At 45.2% G+C, this 7,607-nt stretch overlaps 1 protein-coding gene across 1 annotated transcript in view; it reads right to left on the bottom strand.

Annotated features, from left to right (window-relative positions):
* Window positions 1-7,607, bottom strand: part of LOC121543383 (plexin-A4) — a 392,722-nt gene extending 385,115 nt beyond the window's left edge. The window contains exon 1 of the mRNA XM_041853207.2: window positions 7,064-7,607. The gene's annotated coding sequence lies outside the window, so the exon portion shown is untranslated. The remainder of the gene's footprint in view (window positions 1-7,063) is intronic.

The following is a 7,607-nucleotide window of genomic DNA, read 5'->3' as shown; positions in this document are numbered from 1 at the left end:
TAATGAACTTATCCTCTGCAGCAGAGGTAACTCTGGGTCTTCCTTTCCTGTGGCGGTCATGATAGTCAGTTCTTCAAGTGCGACTGCACTTGAAGAAACTTTCAAAGTTCTTGACATTTTCCATATTGACTGACCTTCATGTCTTAAAGTAATGATGGACTGTCATTTCTCTTTGCTTTTTTGAGCTGTTCTTGCCATAATATGGACTTGGTCTTTTACCAAATAGGGCTATCTTCTGTATACCCCCACTACCTTGTCACAACACAACTGATTGGCTCAAACGCATTAAGAAGGAAACAAATTCCACAAATGAACTTTTAAGAAGGTACACCTGTTAATTGAAATGCATTCCAGGTGACTACCTCATGAAGCTGGTTGAGAGAATGCCAAGAGTGTGCAAAGCTGTCATCAAGGCAAAGGGTGGCTATTTGAAGAATCTCAAATATAAAATATATTTTGATTTGTTTAACACGGATTTGGTTACTACATGATTCCATATGTGTGATTTCATAGTTTTGATGTCTTCACTATTATTCTACAATGTAGAACATTATAAAAAATAAAGAAAAACCCTTGAATGAGTAGATCTGTCCAAACTTTTGACTGGTAGTGTATATGTACAGTGGGGAGAAAAAGTATTTGATACACTGCCGATTTTGCAGGTTTTCCTACTTACAAAGCATGTAGAGGTCTGTAATTTTTTATCATAGGTACACTTCAACTGTGAGAGACGGAATATAAAACAAAAATCCAGAAAATCACATTGTATAATTTTTAAGTAATTAATTTGCATTTTATTGCATGACATAAGTATTTGATACATCAGAAAAGCAGAACTTAATATTTGGTACAGAAACCTTTGTTTGCAATTACAGAGATCATACGTTTCCTGTATGTCTTGACCAGGTTTGCACACACTGCAGCAGGGATTTTGGCCCACTCCTCCATACAGACCTTCTCCAGATCCTTCAGGTTTCGGGGCTGTCGCTGGGCAATACAGACTTTCAGCTCCCTCCAAAGATTTTCTATTGGGTTCAGGTCTGGAGACTGGCTAGGCCACTCCAGGACCTTGAGATGCTGCTTACGGAGCCACTCCTTAGTTGCCCTGGCTGTGTGTTTCGGGTCGTTGTCATGCTGGAAGACCCAGCCACGACCCATCTTCAATGCTCTTACTGAGGGAAGGAGGTTGTTGGCCAAGATCTCGCGATACATGGCCCCATCCATCCTCCCCCTCAATACGGTGCAGTCGTCCTGTCCCCTTTGCAGAAAAGCATCCCCAAAGAATGATGTTTCCACCTCCATGCTTCACGGTTGGGATGGTGTTCTTGGGGTTGTACTCATCCTTCTTCTTCCTCCAAACACGGCGAGTGGAGTTTAGACCAAAAAGCTCTATTTTTGTCTCATCAGACCACATGACCTTCTCCCATTCCTCCTCTGGATCATCCAGAAGGTCATTGGCAAACTTCAGACGGGCCTGGACATGCGCTGGCTTGAGCAGGGGGACCTTGAGTGCGCTGCAGGATTTTAATCCATGACGGCGTAGTGTGTTACTAATGGTTTTCTTTGAGACTGTGGTCCCAGCTCTCTTCAGGTCATTGACCAGGTCCTGCCGTGTAGTTCTGGGCTGATCCCTTACCTTCCTCATGATCATTGATGCCCCACGAGGTGAGATCTTACATGGAGCCCCAGACCGAGGGGGATTGACCGTCATCTTGAACTTCTTCAATTTTCTAATAATTGCGCCAACAGTTGTTGCCTTCTTACCAAGCTGCTTGCCTATTGTCCTGTAGCCCATCCCAGCCTTGTGCAGGTCTACAATTTTATCCCTGATGTCCTTACACAGCTCTCTGGTCTTGGCCATTGTGGAGAGGTTGGAGTCTGTTTGATTGAGTGTGTGGACAGGTGTCTTTTATACAGGTAACTAGTTCAAACAGGTGCAGTTAATACAGGTAATGAGTGGAGAACAGGAGGGCTTCTTAAAGAAAAACTAACAGGTCTGTGAGAGCCGGAATTCTTACTGGTTGGTAGGTGATCAAATACTTATGTCATGCAATAAAATGCAAATGAATTACTTAAAAATCATACAATGTGTCTCTCACAGTTGAAGTGTACCTATGATAAAAATTACAGACCTCTACATGCTTTGTAAGTAGGAAAACCTGCAAAATCGGCAGTGTATCAAATACTTAAACAACACCTCCAGGCTGTGTAAGGGCTATTTAACCAAGAAGGAGAGTGATGGAGTGCTGCATCAGATGACCTGGCCTCCACAAATCCCCCGACCTCAACCAAATTGAGATGGTTTGGGATGAGTTGGACCGCAGAGTGAAGGAAAAGCAGCCAACAAGTGCTCAGCATATGTGGGAACTCCTTCAAGACTGTTGGAAAAGCATTCCAGGTGAAGCTGGTTGAGAGAATGCCAAGAATGTGCAAAGCTGTGGTAGTGTATGTCTACATGTTAATCTTTTTATATGTATGTAAATTGTCAAGTATTTTTGTTTGTAATGTATTTTACGTTATGTATCGGACCCCAGTAAGACTAGCTGTCCCCAATGGCGTGGGCTAATGGGGATCCTAATCATGAAAATAATACAAAAGCAATTATCATTAAAAGCTGCAACTGACTGCACTTAACTCAATGTGTGTTAGTCTATTCAGGTACAGCACTGCACACCAAAATATTTATTCATCATCATTCATGAAGGTAATAGTCAATGGGATAGAGCAGAATACTTACTGCAGCTCTCAGCCTCCCCAGCCCTGTTCTGACCCCTTACTGCAGCTCTCAGTCTCCCCGGCCCTGTTCTGACTCCTTACTGCAGCTCTCAGTCTCCCCGGCCCTGTTCTGACCCCTTACTGCAGCTCTCAGTCTCTCCGGCCCTGTTCTGACCCCTTACTGCAGCTCTCAGTCTCCCCGTCCCTGTTCTGACCCCTTACTGCAGCTCTCAGTCTCCCCGGCCCTGTTCTGACCCCTTACTGCAGCTCTCAGTCTCCCCGGCCCTGTTCTGACTCCTTACTGCAGCTTTCAGTCTCTCCAGCCCTGTTCTGACTCCTTACTGCAGCTCTCGTTCTGAACCCTTACTGCAGCTCTCAGTCTCCCCGGCCCTGTTCTGACCCCTTACTGCAGCTCTCAGTCTCCCCGGCCTTGTTCTAACCCCTTACTGCAGCTCTCAGTCTCCCCGGCCCTGTTCTAACCCCTTACTGCAGCTCTCAGTCTCCCCGGCCCTGTTCTGACCCCTTACTGCAGCTCTCAGTCTCCCCGGCCCTGTTCTGACTCCTTACTGCAGCTCTCAGTCTCTCCTGCCCTGATCTGACCCCTTACTGCAGCTCTCAGTCTCCCCGGCCCTGTTATGACCCCTTACTGCAGCTCTCAGTCTCCCCGGCCCTGTTCTGATTCCTTACTGCAGCTCTCAGTCTCTCCTGCCCTGATCTGACCCCTTACTGCAGCTCTCAGTCTCCCCGGCCCTGTTATGACCCCTTACTGCAGCTCTCAGTCTCTCCAGCCCCGTTCTGACCCCTTACTGCAGCTCTCAGTCTCCCCGGCCCTGTTCTGACTCCTTACTGCTGCTCTCAGTCTTCCCGGCCCTGTTCTGACCCATTACTGGAGCTCTCAGTCTCCCCGGCCCTGTTCTGACCCATTACTTCAGCTCTCAGTCTCCCCGGCCCTGTCCTGAATCCTTACTGCAGCTCTCAGTCTCCCCGGCCCTGTTCTGACCCCTTAGTTTAGCTCTCAGTCTCCCCGGCCCTGTTCTGACTCCTTACTGCAGCTCTCGTTCTGACCCCTTAGTGCAGCTCTCAGTCTCCCCGGCCCTGTTCTGACCCCTTCCTGCAGCTCTCAGTCTCCCCGGCCCTGTTCTGAGCCCCTTACTGCAGCTCTCAGTCTCCCCGGCCCTGTTCTTACCCCTTACTGCAGCTCTCAGTTTCTCCGGCCCTGTTCTAACCCCTTACTGCAGCTCTCAGTCTCCCCAGCCCTGTTCTGACCACTTACTGCAGCTCTCAATCTCCCCGGCCCTGTTCTAACCCCTTACTGCAGCTCTCAGTCTCCCCAGCCCTGTTCTGACCACTTACTGCAGCTCTCAATCTCCCCAGCCCTGTTCTGTGAAGAGCGCCCTCCCTCCAGACACACTTAGCCCAGCATGATCATCCATTGGATGGAGCCTCACACTATTCACTAATACAGCCACCGAAATGCATATCCAAACCTTATACCATTTCAGAGTGACCTGAAGGGAACACATAGGCTAAAGTGAATGGATGGATAATGTATAGGAAATAGTGTAGGAATGCATATATAGTGTATAGGCTATAGTGTAATAATGTATACTATAGTATGTAGGCTATAGTGTAATAATATATATACCTACTATAGTGTGTAGGCTATAGTGTAATAATGTATACTATAGTATGTAGGCTATAGTGTAATAATATATATACCTACTATAGTGTGTAGGCTATAGTGTAATAATGTATACTATAGTATGTAGGCTATAGTGTAATAATATATATACCTACTATAGTGTGTAGGCTATAGTGTAATAATATATATACCTACTATAGTATGTAGGCTATAGTGTAATAATATATATACCTACTATAGTATGTAGGCTATAGTGTAATAATATATATATCTACTATAGTGTGTAGGCTATAGTGTAATAATATATATATACATACTATAGTGTGTAGGCTATAGTGTAATAATATATATATATACATACTATAGTGTGTAGGCTATAGTGTACTAATATATATATACATACTATAGTGTGTAGGCTATAGTGTAATAATATATATATATACATACTATAGTGTGTAGGCTATAGTGTACTAATATATATATACATACTATAGTGTGTAGACTATAGTGTAATAATATATATATATACATACTATAGTGTGTAGACTATAGTGTAATAATATATATACCTACTATTGTGTGTAGACTATAGTGTAATAATGTATACCTACTATAGTGTATAGACTTTAGTGTGGTATGACTGAGCTGACCAGAGCTACTGCTCTAGTCAGTTACGCATTCTGTATAGGCTAGAGTAGCAGCTGCTGCTGGCAATGGAGGGAGGGAGAGAAAGAGAGAGAGAGAGAGAGAGAGAGAGAGAGAGAGAGAGAGAGAGAGAGAGAGAGAGAGAGAGAGAGAGAGAGAGAGAGAGAGAGAGAGAGAGAGAGAGAGAGGAGAGGGAGAGAGAGAGAGAGAGAGAGAGAGAGAGAGAGAGAGAGAGAGAGAGAGAGAGAGAGAGAGAGAGAGAGAGAGAGAGAGAGAGAGAGAGAGAGAGAGACAGAGAGAGAGAGAGAGAGAGAGAGAGAGAGAGAGACTATGCATAGGACCTCTATGCATAGTCACTTTAACTCTACCCACATGTACATCTTACCTCAATTACCTCGACTAACCGGAGCCCCCGCACATTGACTCTGTACCGGTACCCCCTGTATATAGCCTCCCTACTGATATTTTATTTTACTGCTGCTCTTTAATTATTTGCTATTTTTATTTTTTGCTTATCTATTTTTTACTTAACACTTTCTTATATTTTCTTAAAACTGCATTGTTGGTTAAGGGCTGTAAGTAAGCATTTCACTGTAAGGTTTACACCTGTTGTATTCGGCGCATGTGGCAAATAAATTTTTATTTTATTTGAGAGAGAGAGAGAGAGAGAGAGAGAGAGAGAGAGAGAGAGAGAGAGAGAGAGAGAGAGAGAGAGAGAGAGAGAGAAGGTTTCTCTAAAGCTGCACTATGAGTCAAGGACCTACATCCCACTATAGAGAAGGAGAGAGCGCTATGCTTTCTACTGTCTAAAGGGATAGTGGTGCGGCAGTGACTGGATATTGAATAGACACACTTCCAGGTTGCCTACTACACTATACGTCCCAGTGGCTGTCTGTCTGTCTGGCTGCTGTGTAGACTGGTCTATAACCACAGACTAATAAAGAAAGCTTTCAGCCTCTTTTTGATGCTTGTGCTCCCATAACACCAGACTACTGAGCTGCTCAACTCAGGATCACCTCTCCCGCTACTGACTAGAAAGCCTCCTGGCACAAGTTCTGTGTGAGCCTTAAGGGTTGTAGCCTTTTAGCCTGATTCCTTACACAGATTACACAGAGTTACCCTCAAGCAGCCTAGTGTTTGGAGCTAAATATTGAAGTTATTATATATGTATAAGCCACGAAGCTCCCTAACCAAGCCCAAAACCACATCGGTCATGTTCCTAGACCTAGGGCAATTGAGTGGAGACGTGCGACGCGCAGCCCGCAACTTATCATCGGCGACCCTTTCCAGCTACGGAGACTGGGTATGTGCCATTTGAGGTTACAATACATTTTTCATGATGCAACATGCGCTTTCCACGAGTTACACCACGCATGAAAACAGAGATACTATGCACAAGCTACACTGTGACTCTCTGAGAGGTATCATATGAAACATCTAGTCCTACACAGTGGGATGTGAATTATTGGATGTCATTGCGCTAGGATCCACGAGATGAGAGAGTGATGGGAAAAATATCCACCTCATGTTGTGCAATAGGATGTCACATAGCATACTGCATAGCCGACTCTTGTACGAAGGTGGACTAATGTATCTTAACACACACTGCGAAATTCTGCCACCCCATAGGCTACATTCTCTAATATCACTTGGTCAATATCACTTTACCCATTCCAGAGTTCAGCGCGGACAGACGCGCAAACGAATTCGGGCAAGGAAATGCTCAAAATGAGTACTATGCATGCTCTCAAGCGTAAAACGGCAGAAAAACGCACCACAACTGCACATAGAATAGCATAAAAAATAAATAATCCTATTCTATATCAGGGTAGCGATTGTGGGAAAATTGTCAGAGGTAATTTATTTAACTGAAATCGCAAACCCGCAAGGGAAGGATGGTGCAGTGTTCTCCGCGCGGCATGGCTATACGGCAGAGAACAGGTATACACGCCTTTACCTGGTGCAGAGGCATCCGCGCCCCAATTCTTCAAGAAATAAAAAGATAAAGACTTAAAATCATAATCCCGTTAAATGGCCACCCTGTGACAAGCCCGTCCTTACCTGTAATCGCTGCGGATATCAGTTCACAGCCGCAGTCGCATTGACACTGCGGTAACAGGCACGTTCCGATGAATCCCAACTCCTTTACTCCCAAATTACAACGAGATGCGTAAAAATAAACGCCTTTTGATATCCTAATCCACAGGGCTGTGAGGCTTCTTTATGATTTGGTCAGTTTTAAATCCCCGGCTGCGACGTGTTAGTTAAAAAGCAAGAGAATCCAGCGCGAAAGGAAATAGCAGCAGGATCCCATCAACACTCCAGATAAGCGAGTCCCTGTCCAGCCACTATGCCGCTCCGAGTGCGCTCAGACCCGGCGGGCTCGCAATACCTCCCATCCCAAACGCGGACGCACTTATGCCTTGAAAATCGCTGCACTGTAGGATTCCGCAGGAGGCTGTGTCGCGCTGTAGATCAGTGCGATGCTACCATTAGAAAGGCGTTGTGTGATGCTGCGACGAGAGGGGATAAGAGAGAGAGGGTGCTTTTCGAGTTTGCAGCTGACAACTGAGTAACTGGGCAGGGATTTGAGTGTATGGCGCTA

This window comes from Coregonus clupeaformis, unplaced genomic scaffold (assembly GCF_020615455.1).
Source record: "Coregonus clupeaformis isolate EN_2021a unplaced genomic scaffold, ASM2061545v1 scaf0042, whole genome shotgun sequence".
In the NCBI taxonomy this organism is placed as follows: domain Eukaryota; kingdom Metazoa; phylum Chordata; class Actinopteri; order Salmoniformes; family Salmonidae; genus Coregonus; species Coregonus clupeaformis.
The sequence above is the reverse complement of the archived record's forward strand: the minus strand, read 5'-3'. Positions and strand labels throughout refer to the sequence as shown.